The sequence below is a fragment of the Akebia trifoliata genome, chromosome 15 (genome assembly GCF_017979445.1).
Source record: "Akebia trifoliata isolate Shusen 1 chromosome 15, ASM1797944v1, whole genome shotgun sequence".
Classification (NCBI taxonomy): Eukaryota; Viridiplantae; Streptophyta; class Magnoliopsida; order Ranunculales; family Lardizabalaceae; genus Akebia; species Akebia trifoliata.
In genome coordinates, this window is record NC_141389.1 from 26948202 (window position 1) to 26967330 (window position 19129).

Consider the following 19129-nt stretch of genomic DNA (forward strand, 5'->3'; position numbering starts at 1 on the left):
AATCAGCTCTGTGTGTGTTTGCAGAAGCTTCAACGATGGCGCCTTTAGATGCAAAAAATAAGGAAAATGGGTGGCCGACAGTAGAATGACCAAATTGCCCCTAATATGGCCCCAAACAGATATTTGTTATATTTTACACTTTAAATTTACATTAAAAAAAAGAGGGATGAAGCAATTGTTTTGCTATATTCGAAACGTCCTAACGAACTAACAGATTTAACTAATTTTTTGAGTTACAGATACTGCTTCATGGAGTATGCTAGATATACAGCCACCGCGGCTTCTCATGAGAGTTTGGTGAGATTAAAGTCAATCGATTTTGTGTCGTGCTGCAGTGACTTCAAGATTGTACCTCATATCACACTTTTCTGATGTGAAAGTGTGTAGAAATCATAGATGCTTTTTCACTTGTATCTCAATGAAGAAAATCTACGGTGATGTGATATGAAGTACAATGTTCAGCCTTATTCATTTTGAAAGAATTTCGCTGGAATGACCTCAATTCACACTTTGTTGAAAGGGAGATGTGCACATGCTTTTCACTCGTATCTTCGTGAAAAGCATCTATGGATTTGGATACACCTTAGCATTAGCAAAGTGTGAATCGAGGTCGCTTCAACATTATTCTTTGAACCATGCATGGATTTTATACATTGTTTTAGAAACTAGAACAAAGTGATGGCCTTGATTCAACGAAAGTTAAATGATTCAGATATGATTTTAGAATAATGTTATTAAAGTGACCTTAAGATTGGACTTCCCATTGCACACCTTGGCCATTAAAGCATATGGGAACCATAGATGCTTTCCTCAAGATACGAGTGAAAAGAATATATGGTTCCTATCCACTCTCACGTCAAGATGTGCTATATGAGATCTAATCTTGAGGTCACTCCAGCAATACTCATGATTTTATTTAGTAGAATTCTAGTCGGATTCATATTCAAATTTGGATCTTAAAAAAAAAAAAAAAAAAAAAAAAAAATCAAATCTAAATATGAATATACTCAAATTTGATCCGAGTTTAACTCACTTTAAGTTCTATCCAACGTGCAATAAAGTAAGTATAGAGATAATCTAATTTCAAAAATACGATCAGAGGAAACAAACCTTTATTGCTAATTTTATCGTTGAGACAATCACTTAAGGATTAATACAAATCTATACTTATTTTAAAGTTTCTTATTGAATATAAATTTTTTTTTTGATAATCGGGTATCCTTGTAGATATCGGACCGGACCAGGCCTGTATCTGCACTTTACCCAGTTCACGATAGTCTTGTCCAAAGAATAATCTCGGGGCATGTGCAATGCTCGCACATCACACACACACACACACACACACACACCCCAAGTAAGTGAGAGTCTACCCTCGTGGTGGCCTCTGAGGAATTAATGTTCATACTGGGTATCGAACTCACGACCTAAATACATTAACTCTTTATCGATCCAAAATTGCCATTAAGCCAAGCCCTCGGGGTTTCTTCGTGAAAAGAAATTGGTCAAACCAAATTGAACAAGCACATGGTAAGGAATAATTGAATCCATAGGCATATATTATCAATCAAGAAGTGTAGATGTATCCGACGGGTTTGATTTCTAGTTTAATAGTTGCCCAACTCCCTGTAGTACAATATCATTTTTCTTTTTCTTCTCTATTTAGAACTTTTGGTGCTATAGATTGCTTATTGTCTTTGCCAACAACTAAATGCTAATACCTTGAGTTAGTGCCACGTCTTAACATTGGCATCAAGTTGATTTTTACATGTATTTAAATAATTGGTGGGGCCAAAGAATTCTAGAATCTCCAATAACCAACACATAGGGAAGGTATATATGATCAACATTTTATATTTCCTCTTGGAATGAATCAAAATTACATTACGTTAAAAACTTTTACAACATCTTTTTATTATAATAATTTCGTGACATAAAGTTGTACGGTCACGAGAACTGTGTTCAATGTTGATTGATTATTACACATAAATTAACTTTGATGGTTTATATCATTAACGTAATTTTTTTTTTTAATAATATTATATATGTTAATGATTTTTGGACTCGAAAATTTTCACTTGGTCTACTCTGCTGACATGGCAAGGGTAGAGAATTATTGATCGTTTTTCTTGCGCCCTTATCATGTCAGCTAAGTACAGACTGAGTGAAAAATTTCGAGTCAGAAAATCACGACTATTACATATTAGTGTGTAATGGAGGAGAATTACAATTTGACTTATGGGACATCTCTGACGTCTATTTTGATGGCCCAATCAAACATTTGTTCAATTGAACAATGTTACAAGGATTGACTTTTAGTTTGTATTTATTTACTTAATTATAGATGAAGTAATTGTTCATATTTAAGCAAATTGTGCAAGCAATAAATAAAAAATTTCAAGGATTGTTATTGGATATACTACCAAGGAATGGAAGTGTGGATTAATAGTAGGACGGTCGTTAATTTTATGTGTGAATGAGGATATTCGTAGACTTGCAATATTAGGAAAAGTAAGGAAGATAACTGCCACTAGAGTCATCACGAGATATAATACGGGAATGGAATTTGTAACAAAACATTAAAGATAACATTGAATGAATCCACGATTGATGGTGAAATTTCATAAAACGATAATAACAACCACCGTATTTCTAGGGAAAAGATAATGGTATACCATTAGGAAAAATAAAGAAAACACTAAAGAGTGGTGATAAGTCTATATATGAGAGGATTTTTGATTGATTTAACTCATTTTATTTATTTATATTATCCCAATTAACATAATGGTAATCTACTTTTGGCATCAAAATTACTTTGGCAGGTAGCACATCAATACTCATTATTAGTGATCGAAAGAGGGTTGAGGTTGTTGTGAATTTCGAGATGCGGGTGGATGGATGGAATTCAACTTGAGAAGTACATACATTATTTGTAATGGTTGATGAAATCACTAGAGAAATAAATTATACAGAAAATTGTTAGAGTTAAGGATTTTAGGATAAGCATAACCAAGACTAAGTATGTGAAATATAAATTGGACACTGACACCTAAGAAGAGGAATTCCTAATTAAATTTTTTTTTTTTTGATAAAACCTAATTAAAATTGATAGTCTAAAAATACTTTGAAGTGATTAATTTCGTCATCTTGAGTCTATTAAATATAAGGATGAAGAGGTTAAGGAAAGTTTTCTCCTTATAATTAAATCATGATGGTTAAAGTAGAGTTGTTGTGGTTCTAGAGTACTTTGTAACAAATGCATAATCGATCAAATTAAAAAAAAAAATTATAAGACAATTGTAAGACCAGGGGTGGAGCCAGAATTTTTTTGGTAGTGGGGGCAAACTATAGTTAATGATTTGAAGATGAATAATTTGGACGAGAAAAGTTGAAGAAAAGGATAGGTCATTTGGGGGGGGGGGAGGTAAATGTGGGTTTTGAAACTATGTCGAATATCAAAATAGTATTGAAACTATGTCGAATATCAAAATAGTATTCACCTAATCCTCGATTTAAAAAAAAAAAAAAAAATTATTTTAACCCACATCACTTTCTGTATTCATTTTGTATTAAATGACTTTACCTGACGGTCAAATTATATTTTAAAGAAAAAATAATGATCTTTTGACACCCCCCCTCTGACATACAGGCCCCCATCACAGAACTATAAATCATTCGCTTCGGGATATGTAGAATCATAAATCTTTTCCTTGTGTATCCCAAGTTAAATCATCTATGATTCTGTGATGGGGGTGTATGTCGGAGGGGGGGAGTCAGATTATCACTGACTCTAAAAAACTTTGAACAAATTTCTGACCATTCAATTATTACGATGATCGTGCCCCATAAAATTGACGATTAAGATCAAAGTATGAGCTGGTTTCATTTAATTTGGATTAATTTAAAAACAAATCTTCATATATAAATTAAAAATGATTGTGTTCTACCATAAATAAATAAATTCTAAGCGTGTTACAGTGGTGTTTGATATATATTTTAAATGATGAGGAGAAAGACAGGGTGGCCTCCAAAATAAAAGAACACCAAGTAAGACTGAATCACATTTTTCTATCCCTCTAGAAGGTCTACTGGATGACCTGGGACCATCTATGTAAGTCTGTCGTCCAACCCAAAAGTCTCCTCTCCTCTTTCACTGTTTCTAGAAAAACTTACCAAGATGAAAAGAAACAAGAACCCTTGCCTATGGGCCTAAGGTTTATATATATAGTTAGTTATATAAGGAATTTGGTCAACGATATTTATTTTTTGGTTATTTGGATTTGGATAAGGATCCAATTTGTTTGATTATGGATCAACCATGTTATGCTCCAATAAACTCCGACCCAACCCTATACTTTAAAATGTGAAAGAATATTTAAATTAAATTATAAATTTTGTTTAAATATGTGAAGTTTATTTAGGTTTTTATCAATTTCGATTTGATCAGATCCAAACCCGATATGACAAGGATCCAATCCAATTCTTATCGAATCAATCTCTAACCAACCCCAATCCAATCCAATTGTGATACATTGATAGTTGTACAAGTCATTATATTATACAATTATTATGGTGTATTAGTACCAGCAAAGAGTTCACAATTGGAGGATGAAAATTGCTAGGATGGTATTATGTTTAGCTTCAAATTTGTGCTCCATTTTGGTAAATTTCTCTAAAAGGTATAGTTGAAAAAGGAATCAATTTCTTCATCAAATAAGGGTTGGTACCATCTTTACTCCATATATTTGTATATTTTAAGAAGAATAATGATGAATGCACACAGTGTCGTGGCAAGGGCACAGAATCGTAGATTTTTTCATGTGTATCCCGAAAAAAATAATCTATGGTTCCATGCCCTTGTTGCATCAACCGTGTACTAAAAACCGTGTGCATTCATCACGACTCTTTTAAAATCCAGTCTCTCACATGAGAAATGGAGAAGGGCAATAACCCAAAACTTGATGAAAATGGCTTCATGGATATATTAACTATCATGGGTTTAGATGATTAGCTTCTTAAAAAACTCTTATGTCCCTTTTTTACTCTCTATTTCCCTTTCTTGATTTATATATGGATCGGGGGACAACTATTTGTTACAATGTTTTTATAATAACACTGCCTCGATGCCATTCCTTTTTTCACAATATATGCTTTTTATAACATCACTAGATGCTGTTGAATCTTATAGAATCGATAACATTCAATAACAAATAGTTGTCCCCCGATCCTAATCCACAAATGTGTGTGTGTGTGTGTGTGTGTGTGAGAGAGAGAGAGAGAGAGAGAGGACGAGTCGTGTTGGAGTAACCTCAAGATTGTACCTCATATCACACATCCTGACCTGAAAGTGTGTAAGAACCATAGATGCTTTTTGACGCGTAGCTCAAAGAAAAGCATTTATAATTCCTACACACTTTCAGATGTGAAATACAACCTTGAGGTCACTTTAGCATTATTCTTATAAGATACAATAACTCCCTAATCCTATTATCCCTACGTCCATATACTTGCATGGAGAGCCCAAACCTCCAACTATGCAGTGAATTTCCTTGGCCTTGAAGAAAATCCTCACGAAATTTCAATCGATTTTGACATACTTTATTAGAACTTGATTTGAGTTTATAAACTATTTATTTACATTATTAATTTAAGGTTGTTTTAAAATATAGTTAGTAATGTTTCACTATATTAATCTTTTTGTGATGACGGTGGTCGTGGTGAGAATCAATTAATGTACGGTTGCATCATTGAAATTATTTGTACTTGAACTGGTGAGGTCCATTTCGTAAACATTTTCGATGATAGAACCTTACATTTATCCAAATGATTAATGATTTAAATTCTAATATTATTAACAATATTAAAAAAATTCCTTAAAATTAATGATTTTCTTCAAATTCAAGTCAAATTTTAATGAAGTAAAAAAGTTTGTTAAAAGATCATACAATATTTATGCATTATTACTGTATAAATTAAGGGAATAGATAAAAAAAATTTAACCCATTTTGATTGGACAACAATGTCGTCTCAAGATTAGAATGATTGATAAAGACACATTGATTCAGAGAATCGAACCTAATTGTTAGTCAACATCGCAATTGCATGGATATCTATGGGAACGGAACCCTTTGTCCCACGTCTCAAATCAAAGAAACGATGGAAAGAGTCCCATTAAGAAAACTAAGGGCATGTTTGGATACCAGGAGCAGAACTACTCTTCCAAAGAATAGGAGCTGAAATACTCTATGGAGGAGCTGGAAAAGTAATTCTGTGCAGGAAGGGCGTTTGGCAATCAACTCTGTGAAGTACTGGCAGAAGTACTTTTGTGCTGGAAGTCTGTTTGGGAACCATACTGACTTCTCATGACTTCTAGAAAAAAGACCAGAATACCCTTATATTATACCAGTTACTGTTTTTTATCTTTTAATGTCATAATATGCCTTCAAACTATACTGTTTTTTATATTTTAACTATAAATATTAATATAATATAATATAATATAATATTTTAAATATTAAATATTAATATAATATGTTTAAATCCATTATACTCAAAATTTTTAAAAAAAATTGACAGACTGTTTTTGACATAATATGACATAATATTAAAAAAAAAATTGACAGACTATCTTTTAGTGTCATAATATGCCTTCAAACTATATTGTTTTTGATATTTTAACTATAAATATTAATATAATATAATGTAATAAATATTAATATAATGTATTTACATCCATTATACTCAAAATTAAAAAAAAAAATTAACAGACTGTCTTTTAGTGTCATAATATGCCTTCAAACTATATTGTTTTTGATATTTTAACTATAAATTAATATAATATAATATAATAAATATTAATATAATATAATATAATATTTTAAATATTAAATATTAATATAATGTGTTTAACTATAAATATAATATAATATAATATAATATAATATAATATAATATAATATTTTAAATATTAAATATTATATAATGTGTTTAAATCCATTATACTCAAAATTTAAATTTTTTTTTTAATATTAATAAATGTTTCTTTCATTTGATTAAGGGCAAATGAATTAGGAATATTTTCATAGAAAATTAATAAAGTTAAGGGTATTTTGGTAAAACGAACCGTTAGATTTTGACTCCCCGCAAGATGAGTTTTGAGAAATAGGTTTTCTCGACTTCTTCACAAAGAGTAATTTCTTGCTCTTGCGCGGAGTAACTCTTCGAAGGAGTTGTTCATCCAAACGCATCCAAACGACTTCTAACTCCCCGCAAAAGTCAGAAGTAGCCAAGGAATCCTATCCAAACGCCTACTAACTTGCCAAGAATGAGACTAATCAAATGGGAACGGTAAAAGACATGGGGAGAAAAATGAAACTTCCTAAAGAGAGACACACTACAAATACATGGATCAAGAGATTTTTTTATTGGGAAAATTATTTAAAGAATAAATAATGATTTTCTAACTCGCCCTTCGATAAACTCGTGACGTGGCATGTGGAAGAATCTTAGATTTTTTTTCCTTAGGATGTGCAGTTGTGTATCATGAAGAAATAATCTAAGGTTCTTGCACTTGCCACGTCAGGAGAGTTAGGGGGGAGTTAGAAAATCATGACTCTTACTTAATGGACCTAGACGGAGGGATTTATTTTTAAATAGTCCTTGAGTTTTGCGTGATTGTTTGATAGGATATTTAGTAAATTTTTTTATTTCTTAATGGTTCTTCATTATTGGTGAACTGACCACTTTTTTATTTATTGTCGAACTTACCACTATTTATTGTCGAGTTCAACACTTTCTATTTACTATTGAACTCGATGCTTTTTATTTACTGTCGAGTTCACCATTTTTTAAATAAAAAGTAGTGAACTTGACAGTGGTAAAACCCACCCATTTTCAATTTTTGAGTTTTTTCAACTAAAATACATAGAAAGATCGACTAAAACTTTGATAATGACTTGTTTAGATGATTTCATCTCAAAGGAACCATTCTTGATCGATTTTCATCCAAAAACAAAGAAAAAAAAAAGTGAAAAAATCTTAATTTTTCACATACATCTTCAAAATGTTTGAAAAAAATCCTTGAAAATATTTTCTTCTTCCTTCTTAAATCCATTATGACATAATGGAATATTCGAAATTCGATTGAGATGTTAAAAATCCAATTTTTTAGAATGAAAATGACAAGTTTGAATGATTAGGGCATTCAATCGTGGGAAATGAAGTCATTCACGTTTTTCGTCAAATTTTCCATGTATTTTAGTAAAAAAAAACTTAAAAAAACAAAAATGAGCAGGTTTTACTAATGTTGAGCTCACCACTTTTTATTGTCGAATTCAAAAATTTTATTGTAGAGTTCGACAATAAATAAAAAGTGGTGAGCTCGACATTGTATAAAAAATTTTGTATCACAACTTCGTTCTTCATTTTTTGTTATAAATAGTTAAAATAAATCAAAAAATACATCTAAATGTTATAAATTAGAAGTTCGTCATTTCTATTCATCATTCATGATTATTTTTTTAAGCGTAAAAAATAATTGGAATCGTTGTTGGAAAACCTAAGTATGTGAAGAAGATGAAAAAATGGTAGTTTGGTCATTTCAAAAACATTATAACCTAAGATGAGGTTGAGGGACCATTAAGAAATAAAATTTTTACTAAATGGACTATCAAGCAATCGCACAAAACTCATGGACTAATTAGAAAGAAATTCCTCTGTAAGGGTCCTTTTAGTAATGTTCCCTTTTTTTTTTTCATTATTGTATGATTTGTGCCTCTAACTTGAGCATCAAAGAGTTATACCTAGGAGTGTCAATGGGTCGGTTCTTGTTCGGTTACTTGGACACTTAGAACTATACCCACTGTATTTTTGTTGATTCTGGTTCTTATCAGTTTCATTTCCAAGATAAACGGAACTAAAGTTGGAACCGCCAAAAAACACCGGTACTCATAGGTTTCGATTTTCAAGAATCAAATAAGAAAAAATGTATTTAAAATCATTATAAACTTTTTTACTTTTAAAAAATTAACATATTATCTACAAAATTATTAACTTAGTTATATTTGTTATACTAAATACTAAACATATAAGTTAATGATTTTTTTTCAAAAATAAATTTTAATCTTCTTTAAAAACAATAATTTTTTTTAGAAGAGATAGCTCGTTTTAAGCTGCAATTGATAGTTTATACGAAAAATTGAATACTATTATATAACATGTATTGATTTTGAAATAAAATAACACCTCAAAAAATCTATAATATAGAAATAAATGGGTAAATAAATTGGTTCTAGGTACCTATTGGATAGAACCTAACTTTGTCGATTCCTATCGGTTCGGTTCCATTTTAGACTCGACTCTAATTGGTTCCAATAAAAAGGGAATCGGAACTGAGGTTTTCGATTCGATTCCGATTTCGATTCAGTTAAATGGGTATGCATTGACACCCCTAGATGTATCTCAATGGTATAAAGTTCGAGATATAAGAAGAAGACCTTGATAAGAATTGCTCATATGTAGCATAAATCTTGTCTCGTACATGTTTTTGAAATCCTCCTAAATAGATAATAAAAATAATATATATAGGAAAGCGTTAGGTAGACAAAGTTTTTTGTGAGGATAATCTCTATGGTGAGGAGATTATCCTCAACAAAAAATCAGCTTAGTTCAAAACTTCTAACCTCATGAAAAGCGGTCTACCAACTAACGTTAAAAATAGACAGTCCATGATTCTTCAACTTGTAAACTAGGGTTAGATGAAATCATGAGAATCAAATCAAAGCAAAGTCATGAAGAAATGATTAGAGTTCTCTAAGCGTTGACGAGCATAGTCCTCCTTAGGATGATGATGTCGTATATGGTTGTTGGGTGTTTATTAGGACTGTAAGTTGGGTTTGTTAGAGGGTTAAGTCAGGCTCAACTCAAGTAGTAAAACCCTCAACCCGAGCTCAACTCATCCCAACCATCGGGCCTAAGCTTACTAATCCAAACTTGATCTTCTAAAATCGAATTGAGTTCGGGTTAATCCGAATTATGTAATTTTGTACGATTTGATCGGGTTGGGTGAGTTGAATAACCCTAATTTCATTTTGATTAGCGAATAAATTTTATATTAAAAAAAATACAATATCAAAAATTAAATTATTAATAAATAAAATTCATACACTCTTCTAATCCATTATTGAGAGAATATTTAAACAAACCATACTAAACCAAAGTTGACATTAATATTAACTAATTATCCAAAAATCATAATAATATAAAAATATTTATATATTAGTATATAACATCGGGTTTAGATTGAATTGGGTTGCTCTTACCCTCAACTCAAGCTCAATCTAAATTAAAATCGGGATGAGATATTCTAACCCAGACTCAACTCATCAATCAAGTTGCTTTGAGGCCAGCCCACCTTAGTTGCAGCCCTAGTGTTCATACTTCATACCAAGACTTTCTTCACTATGTGGGTCCTTAGGATGACAGGAGGACTCTAACATGGCACAAACATGAAACGTGAAACATGAAATAGTGTCGATGATCCATCCCCATCTACCACATAATTGCTTGAAATTGGTCGAGCCATCGAAATTCGAATATTTGTTAAGTTTTAGGCATTGACTTTGACCTAGTCAACATACCTTTAAGCATTTTTTTAATAAGAGATTTTTTTTTTCTTTTGTCTTATTAAGCCTAACAACTTTCATTTTTTAGAATTTTATCCATTCGATTTGACTCAATTTAGCGAGTCGGCTCGGAAAGTTTTCAAATCAGATTAGAAAATATTCTAAGTCACAAAACAAATTGAACTTAAATTGGATTCGATTGACTATCTAAGCACAAAGTCACAAAATCCAACAGTTGAAACTTGTTATCATCGAGATAAGTATTATCAAGATGTGTATAATTGGGATACACAAAGTCCCAACCATTTGGTTGTTTTATTATTTATAGGTTGAGAGTTTGATCCCAATGAATTATATTTTATAATAAGATAATTTATTTTATATTTTTTTGATAAATTATTGGTTATTTGTTTTTATTATATAGTGGTGGTTGAGGTCTATTGGAACCTATTTAAGACCGGTAACGCTAGATTATTTTTTGATAGAATGACTTGTAAACTAGTACGAAGCGAATCAACACGCAATACGATTCCAACTATGTTCGTTGAATACAAAGAATTGATACAAACCAATTTGTGAATCCAATCATTCTGATTCTTTTAATTTTTTTATTGAGTCCACGAAACAAAGAGTGAAGATACAATATTTTTTTATATGAGAAATTTATTTAATTATGCATATAAATATTTAATTATCAATCGAGTTCTAATGAATCATAAGAAAACATGTGATCCCGACAGTGGGATTTTGTGTTTACACAATCAAGATTATGTATTGTTTAGGGCACACGTTAAAGTGCAATAAATACACATTGAGAATAAGCATCTGAGAGTATTTTGGTAAAAAATAATTTTCAGTACAAAATCCAATTTCCAAAGTTTATTTATTGCACTTTAACGAGTGCCATTAGGACACATATGAACAAGACCCATTTGTATAAAGAAATAATTTAGAATTTATTATTATTATTATTATTATTTGTATTTACCTTGATAATCTGACGCTCTTTTTTCAGACGGCCCCCATATGTCCCCCGACCTATCTATTACAGAATCATAAATCTTTTTCTTGTGTATCTCGAAGAAAGTCAACCAATGCATCAAGTAACATAGCTATTGAGTGGGTTATAATTCCCCATTCATATTAGTTAATTAACTGAGTCAACTCTTATACCATAAGTTTAACTCGTTGAACATCCGAGTCGAGTTGCCAAACTTTAACAAAAGAAAGACGGAAAAAAATTCGTTAAAACCTGTCCCCCTCATTCACATTCGCATTCACATTCACATTTACGAATCTAACAGAGTTTTGGAGTTTTGTAACTGTCTCTGTTAAGTGCTGAAATCTCTGTCTCTTGACACGGATTGATACATGACAGCCTTATCCATTAAGTAAGAAAGATAATCGTTCCAAGACGAGTCAACTCAGACGAGTTATTCTAGAAATCTGAGAACCAACAAGTTTGACTTCAATGGCTTCTTTTTTTCTTTGTTTTGTTCACATGGGCGGTATGATTGGCGGCATTTAAATGTGAACCCTTTTTTATTGATTATTAAAACCTAAAAAAGATTTTAAAAAATTAAAAAAATTAAAAAAACAAAAAACAAAACTACCGCCAATACAGGGAAGGTAAAAAGTCAAAAAGGAATAAGACCGTTTGGCTAATAGGACAAGTCGGCCAGAATAAAATAATTCTTATTTCCCTGGTCGTAATAGAATTAGATTATTTTTATTATATATATAATGGAGAGAAATGAGAATACTTAATTATGTGATAATTTTGAAGTCTATTATATTTGTGGGGTTCCATTTTTGGAAGTCTTCTACGCCAAATTTGACCTAAATAAGGCAATTATTCTGATTATGATGATGATTCTTAGCATATTCTTGATCTAGAAGAATATGACCGATGAACGCATAAAAATGATGGTGTACGAATCCCAAGGAATTGACTTAATGATAATTTTGAATCCAATAAGTGATCAGAGTTCGTAGGTTATGTGTTTGATACCTAGTATGAGCAGTGGCTCCTTAAGACCACCCACGAGTACGTACCCTTGGATCAGGCCCTTGGCTCCTTAAGTTCAGATACTCTTGTTAATTAAAAAATTGATGGTGTAAGCAAAGTTTTGGATCAAGTTGTTGGATTAGTCACAAACCAAGTCATAATGACTTGGTTAAATGATATTTATAATAAAGAGGAATATTAATATTTTTCCCTACTTTCACATTTGACTCGTTATTTTTTAAATTCTTTCGTAGATAGTAAAATGTTAGTAGAAAAAAAAAATACAATTATTTAATATAATAAAATCTATATTAATATATTATATTATGTTCTCTTGACCGTTAAGATTATTCTTGATAGTTTTTTATGGTTAAATTGCCAAGTCCATGTTTCAGGAATCAGAGGTCTTGAGTTTGAATATCCCCCTCAAAGGCCATTTTCAAGGATTTATCTTAGAAATTACACGATATGTGTGGAGCCAAGAGGGGATTGCATGTACTCAAGGAATATTCAAGTGCTTTAGGAGGTCTAAACACCTTGGTTAAAAAACAAAAGAGGCATGATTTTCTGACTCCTCATTTGACGTACTCCCCCACTACTCTCCTGACGTGGCATGTGCATATATAATCATAGATTTTTTCTCGGGGTACACAATTGCACATTCCATAAATATATGCATGTGTATCTCGAGGAAAAATCTATGATTCTATGCACATACCATGTCAGGAGAGTAGAAGGAGAGTCAATTGTACTCTTTGGGTTTCCTCTTTGTAGCATCAATTAAGAACATAAAAAAAAGTTTCGAAACAAAGAATTTTGTATTTCGTTATACCCATAAAATCTTCATCCATCATTTCAAAACCTGGAATTTGAAAATCCTAATTTTTTTTTATGTAAAATTTGTGGAATTGTTTTAATAGATTGAACTTTAGGATCTGAAGAACAATGAACCAAACACTAACACGTGATTGTCGCATGCAAAGGAGTTCTCATGAAATCTATAAAGAGCCATTATTGCAATTCTCAACATAACTTATATAAGTAAGACAAAACATGCAATTTGAAAATATTATGCAAACATGAATGATTAAAGTAAAGGAACACATGTCGGAGTGCAATTGCACACTCAAAAGAGTTGGGGATTAATAATTGAAAGTCATTATCAAACCGAATACAAGAAGATTAAAGTTGAAAAAAAGCTTAACACCCACTTACTACAATCCATAATATTAGAGTTGGTCTATTTGCACACACCGAAATGACTCATTTCACCCACTTACTTATGATACTTAACCTTAAAGTTAAAATATTTCTTTCAACGAACTTAATAAATCTATTTTAATTTCCATTGTTTACTACACACATCTAAAAGTACCAGATCATTTATTCATCTCTTCTTCTTTTTATCTTGAAAGGTTTTAAGTATTAATCTTACTTGTTTTGCTTATCCTAATATTTTCAATCAAGTCGAAGTCGTTCACATGAGAAAGTTTTATTAGGTAGGTACCTACACAAGAAAAATATGATATTGACTAGGGTTATCAATGAATCTGCTCAGGCCTGAAATCTAATCCATTTTAATACGACAACTCTGAGTCTAAATCAATGTTTTGGATTACTATAAGGATTCGATCTGATATCTTATTAGATCGGATACAAATCAACCATGTCCCAATTCAATAATATGTTAGAAAGTATATAACATATATTAAATATTTATTGAGATATATAAAGTTTATTTAGATTTTATATATAAAATTGGTGTGGTATGAACCGGACCCAATCCGATTGTTAATTTGGATCTGGATCTTAATTTTGAGATACAATAAAAACCAGATTCGATAAAGGTCCGATATGATACTTATCTAATTAGTCACGGATCTGATCCGATTGGATGGATGCCAAATCGACCTAGATCTAATTCGAACCTAATCCAATGATAACCCTAATATTGATTAAGAATTTTCATCGGAGATTCACTAATTGGATAATAATGAATCTATCACGAAAGAGATTCTGATCATTATGGGAAGGATGCATAGTACAAGGAAATTGTCAAATTAATATAGGGGTGAGAGAAATCTCTATAAATAGAAATCGAATGGTAAGTATGAGGGAGCTTTTTTTTTTTCTTTGATGAGATTCTTCTATTTCTTTAGTTAATCTTGGCATAAAAGGTTCTTTAGCAAGTACCATACCAATTTCCTAGGCAAGAGAAATGAAGCAAACAATTGAAAATGATAGAGATCTAGTTATCCACGAATGATCAAAGGAAAGAAATCACTCTTACATGTATTATTATGATAAATATATGAATAATACTGAAGTGACCTCAAGATTGTACCTCATAACCCACATTCTGACGTGAAAGTGTGTAAGAACCATAGATGTTTTTTTTATTCATATGAAATATATATATAATTCCTACACACTTTCACATCAGGATGTGTGATATGAGGTACAATCATGAGGTCACTCTAGTACGATTCTAAATATATATCTCGACTGCTCGATTTTGTATTTATATGTTGAGGTTGTACATTTTTATATGATCCCCATCATAAAAGTGTCTTAAGTAATTGTACTTCTATAAGTAGATGGTTATTTTTTAACCCATAAATAAAATTAGTTAATAATATTTTCTAAAATTTCCAAGTTTAGAAATGTCATATTCAGTTATGTTGGCATATTTGACCATGAATTTTATGATCATATAATATTGTTGGCTTGAAAATGATATCGAGTTAGGCCTCGCTTCCACTCTTATTAATGCTTATAGGATCCACGTCACCAAAATAACACTTCAACCCTCTAGAGCTCAATATGATCTACATCTGATTTCTAGGGGGGAAAAAAATAGAATTGTTTGACTGAGTCAAAGGCTTTCAAAATCGATGACGGTTGAACTATCAAATTTAAAATTCAAATACAACTGTGATTTTTTCTTCTTCAAAGTTCTTGAATTTTAGTGTTATATATGAAGAAAAATGAAATCATTAAGAATTCTCAGATTTTGAGTACATATCCCATTAGATTTATATAAATTCAAAATATTCATGAATATGGAAAGATAATCAATCAATAAAATATAATATTTTAAATTGATGTAAATTTAAGAATTGCAAGATATACGACGAGATACACCATAGCATTGATTTTATGTATCTCATGCACATTATTATAATACATACACCTTATCTCTATCAATACATCCCTGTGGCATTTGATCGTGTTTCTGGATGCCACATTGAGATGTAGTTAAGGTACTTCTCTGATTAACTTAGGTAGGATAGAAGTTCTCAAAAATGTTCTTAATTCTATGAAGTGCAAAAGATACACAAATTAAAAAAATAAAAAAAAAATCATAATATAACATGACAACTTATCTTTGATTTTAAGGGGAAAGGAAAGAATTTGATTGATAAGGGAGTGGAGCAATAGATGTATGACATCATCATTTTCATTTCATATCCATATATCTAAGTCAAGATGGGACCTTTGGCCTTGACTTTTGCTCCATTTCTTTGATCAAATTCCATCTCATTGAATGAGTAAATAATTGAATTGGATCCATATGGATGGCAATTATAGAATAAAATATTAACCCTCAATCTTTTATTGATTTAATTGATAAATAATTGTCATATAGTAATATAGTTTTCTTTTGATAAGCAAGTAGGTTAGTGATGAGTAATATTAGGTGCAGGCGGATTTTAAACTCAGTAGGACTATCAATGGATCGGATTCGGATTGGATTGAGGTCGATTTGGTACCGATCCAATAAGGATCGGATTAAACCCTTATTAGATTGGGTTCATTATCGAATCTAAATATTAAGATCCAGTTCTATTCCATTAACAATCGGATCAGGTCCGATCTAGGTAAACTTTATATATCTCAACAAATATATAATATAATTTATATACTTTCTAACACATTATCAGATTGGATCCTTATCAGAATCTAAAACATCGATCCAGACCTGGAATTATTGGATCTCAGGTACGATATGATCCATTGATAAAACTCACAAACTTTAATCAATTTAACTGCGACGGACGAATGAATATCTGCCTCACTAGTATGGCCTCAGAGATCACTCGATTGAATTGTCTGCCTACGAGCAACTTACCATCCCGGCCTTCCTTTGACTTGGTCAAAATCATCTACCTAAAAAGTCAAAGTCAAACTATGACTTTACCCAAAAATATCCATGATAATTAGCTAATTGTGGGTCCCAATCTTTAATAATAGGACTAATTATAGCCAGCTATTGATGTAGCCATCCATGACATACGTCATATTGAATTCAGATGTTTTGAAAGCTGTTATTTTCCTTCAATATGTCTTGTTGTTGCATTATTAGTTTTCTTGACTTTTGTACCCCCTTGGTATCCCCGGCTATGTTTAGTTAGCTTGATATGGACCTTAATTGGGTTCACCTAAAAGAGGAAAATTATTTGGTCACAAAGCTTTACTTATTAGAGATAAGGAGTCTCCACAATGGGTTTCTTACAAGTGGATGATTAGAGGACAAAAAGTGTCTCACATCACAAATTTAGATTAATTCAATGTCAATGAAGTTATAAAGATGAGTGAAAATGGTGGATTTTATTTATTTTTTTCTTTTTTGTATGCTAGATAATTCTAAAGTCAAATATTTTATTCTCATTGATTTTTGATTTTTCTTTTGGAACTTAGGTATCCGTTCTCTTAGAGCACGGGATTAATTCTTGTGGCACATACAGTCCCCCATCCCAGTCGCTAGGAAGAGCCACGAAGGCGAGATTCGAACCCAAGACATTTGATTTTAGAGACGTGGTCTTGGCCATCTCACCAACCCTAGCTTGCGGGTTCTATTTTGATTGGTATCATCACTTGAATTATGGATGTTACAATGAGCAAACTAATCTATCCAATAACTTCGATCTAGATTGAGGATTTAGTTTATATTTGTTATATGGTATTGGATTTGATCCGATCGGACCCAAATCCATTGTTGTTGGATTGGTTTTTGGATCTGAATATTTTGACGAGGATCCGATTCTTATTGGATTGATCCATTAATGTATCTAGAGTGAATCAGTTGCTAGAGAAAATTATAATTATATATTATCTCTGACCTTAACAAACAAATTGTCTGGGTGGTGTAGTTGGTCATCACGCTAGTCTCACACACTAGAGGTCCCCGGTTCGAACCCGGGCTCAGACAGTTATTCATTTTATTTTTTTTTGAAAAATGTATTTTGTTATTTTTATTTGTTTATGTGCATCTCGATTAGTCCAAGTTCCACTAGGGTTGCTTCATTTGGATTCCATTTTTGTTTTGTTTTTAATAACGAGCTTGTCCAGACTTACGTCCGACTAGGAGGGCTAAATGAGCCAGGGCCGGAACCAAGGCGTATGGGACCCTCCCCCGGGCACGTGCATTGCCCGAGGGAACACCCTCGTGAGTGACCTCAAGGAAATATTGCTCATATTGGGTATCGAACACACAACCAACGGACTCTCACCGCTTTTTGGATTCGAAATTGCCATTGAGCAAACCCCTTGGGGTTATTTCATTTGGATTCTAAAATCTAATGTTATATTTGTTTTAGATTATAAAATCAAAAAAATTATTTATATCATAACTGAATTTCTTGCATTTTTGTATTAAGCTGATTTTTCTTGCTCCATTATATCATGATTCACGAATTCAGAAACGGTATAAGAAAAAGGGTATTTTTTTTTTTAATTCCAAATCAATTTCTAAATTCTTCACAAAAAAAAAATGAGATTTTGTGAGCTGAATATGAGAAATTCCGAGTCTTGTACTCTGTTCATTTTAATTCCCAAAACATGTTTTTCCAGTGTTGTACTATGTTCATTTTAATTCCCAAAACATGTTTTTCCAATGAATTCGTCACTTTTATAATCTACAAATTCCCGATAAAATACCAGTGATTTTTCCATATCTGTGATCTCGCTGGTAATTTATCAACGAATTCGTTGATTATAAAAAGTGAAGAATTCACTGACAAAACATGTTTTGGGAATTAAAATGAACAGTGTACCAAAATCGGAATTTTGACATAAGTTGCACACGTTTTAGGAAATATCTCTAAAGAAAATAAGTGAATGGATGAGAATAAGTAAAAGTTGGGTGCCAATAGAAGCTCTCTCTCTCTCTCTATATATATATATATATATACACGCTAGATTTCTATTTTTTGGGTTTAAGATTTTATATTAGTCTAATTATAATTGTAAAAACTACTGAAATAATTTGAACGAATGTTATAATGTCTTGTAATGTGAGATTATAATTTGAGCCAAGCCTTTGTAATGTTTGAAGAGTGTGTTTTAGTCTTTAAATGGTGTGTAATAAGTAAAAGTTAGGGTGCCAATAGCATCTCTTTTAAATAAACAACCAAGAATAAAGTTCGTTAACAAAATTGGCTATTCATACTATTATCACTAACCCTAACCACTATATATGTAAGCTATTAAACATTAAGAT

The 19129-nt window shown here is 31.4% G+C and overlaps 1 non-coding gene across 1 annotated transcript; it reads left to right on the forward strand.

The window, feature by feature from the left end:
- Positions 1 to 17765: 17765 nt before the first annotated feature.
- Positions 17766 to 17839, forward strand: TRNAV-CAC (transfer RNA valine (anticodon CAC)). The gene has a single exon. It is a non-coding gene; the product is annotated as a tRNA-Val (tRNA).
- The last annotated feature ends 1290 nt before the right edge of the window (positions 17840 to 19129 follow it).